General features: G+C 31.6%; 1 protein-coding gene across 1 annotated transcript in view; it reads left to right on the top strand.

The window, feature by feature from the left end:
• The window catches only part of dync2h1 (dynein cytoplasmic 2 heavy chain 1), a 105,016-nt gene that overhangs the window by 80,708 nt on the left and 22,244 nt on the right, over positions 1-2,064 (top strand). The gene's annotated exons all lie outside the window — the stretch shown is intronic.

Raw genomic sequence — 2,064 nt, 5'->3', positions numbered from 1 at the left:
TATATATATATATATATATATATATATATTTATATATAATTGTCTTTTGTCCAATAATCCATGTAAAATGTTTTGTTTTTTTTGCACCATATACAGCCGTATTTTAGTTTTTTTAATAATAAAAATTCATAGTAATTCATAATTTATTTTCCTTCTATTTTTGCAGTGTTGTTATTGTTAAATTAAAACTGTTAAAAATTATTTCAGTAATTTAAATAAATCTAAAATAAAATAAAAAAATTTAATTACACATTTTTTACACCTTACTTTAGACATTATTTTTAATCAATTAGATTATCTTGAAATGTTCTCAGTCAGTTTGGCTAAATTTAGCTATAATAATAATAATATTTTATATATTATTTTTAAATAATTTATATATATATATATATATGTAATCACAGCCGTATTTTAGTTTTTTTTAAATAATATTAATTAAATAATAATTCATAAGAATTCACAGTTTAATTTCCTTCTATTTTTGCAATGTTGTTATTAACTAAAACTAAAATATGAAAAATGGTTTTCAGCATTTGAAAAAATCTAAAAAAAAATTTGAATTATTATAAAGAAATGTTTGAAATTAGAATATTAGAAATGTTGCCTTGCCCATTTGAACTGCTAAAATTACTAAAACTAAAACTGAAATGTGTAAATGAAATGCAGCAACTTTGCCATTTTGTATGTGATTACATGCAAAAAAGATGACCAATGACCAATATGCAAATATGAAACCGCATGATGATGTCATCGCTTGTCACATGCTAACAAAATTAAACTATAAAGTTTTCAAACACCAGAACAAAGTTTGAATGGATTCTTTAGGTTAAGTGGCTCAAGCTGAATTACTTATGGTGTTAATTGTGGTTTTATGCTTGTGAAATAATTAAAAATAATACATTTTATGCTTGCGATGATTGACTGTGCAAAACTCACCACCATAAAGTGTTCAGAGCTGTTGCCAGGGCGTCGCTATGCGGTTGCTACTGGCTGCATGAATATCCTGCTTTTTACTGAATGAAATACGTGAATCACCCTCATTCAGCTCACTGTCGCTCTCTTGACTTCACACACACACACACACACACACTCACTCATGAACAATCACACACACACACACACACACACACACACACACTCTCTTTGTGTGTTCAGACTGTTACGAATTAAATTAAATATTAAATTAAATTAAATTAAATTAAATTAAATTAAATTAAATTAAATTAATTTGAAACTAGAAATGTTGCCTTGCTAACTAACTGGAATAAATAGGTTCACATTGAAGTAGGGCTGAACAATACTTCAATATCAATATGTATCGCAATATAATTTTGTTCAGTAACGGTGATATGATTTTTAAACACATTTCCGATATTTCCATATACATTACCAGTGTTTCCCATACATTGATTTATTTGTGGCGTTTCAAAATCAAAACGCGTCGCGGCTGTTTTATATGAATGTATCTCTGAAAGGAAAGGACTGTCTTCAGAAAAGTTTCGATGACATTTTCATTGTATCTGATAAAGAAGCGTTCATGAGCCGAGCTGATTTGATTACAGCCGTTACTGGAGAAACCGCTAGTTCTCCTGCTGGCAGACAATCCGTTTGCATTTTCAATAAGCCCATCTCCATCTCCAGCAACATGTTTTTGTTGTTGCTCTTTTTTTTTTTTGAGCAGCAACTCAGAGCACTTTTCATACTCTTTATACTGTCACTGTCGCTCTCTTGACTTCACACACACACACACACACACACTCACTCATGAACAATCACACACACACACACACACACACACACACACACTCTCTTTGTGTGTTCAGACTGTTACGCTGCACTCCTATTTGTCATTGTCAGGTTTAGACTGATCTTTGCCACACTCTCACACACACACAGTGCTGTAGAGACTGCGTGTGTGTGTGTGTGTGTGTGTGTGGGTGTTTAGCTCTTGTAATGAGACCAATTTATCATGTGTAAGAGTCGCCCACACCTTCACTGCAGTTTGCCCCAATCACAGAGAGATGGAGGATAGTGTACAGTGAGATGTACTGTGCTCAGCTCTGT

The sequence above is a fragment of the Sinocyclocheilus anshuiensis genome, unplaced genomic scaffold (genome assembly GCF_001515605.1).
Source record: "Sinocyclocheilus anshuiensis isolate Anshui unplaced genomic scaffold, SAMN03320099.WGS_v1.1 scaffold906, whole genome shotgun sequence".
Lineage (NCBI taxonomy): Eukaryota > Metazoa > Chordata > Actinopteri > Cypriniformes > Cyprinidae > Sinocyclocheilus > Sinocyclocheilus anshuiensis.
The sequence above is the reverse complement of the archived record's forward strand: the minus strand, read 5'-3'. Positions and strand labels throughout refer to the sequence as shown.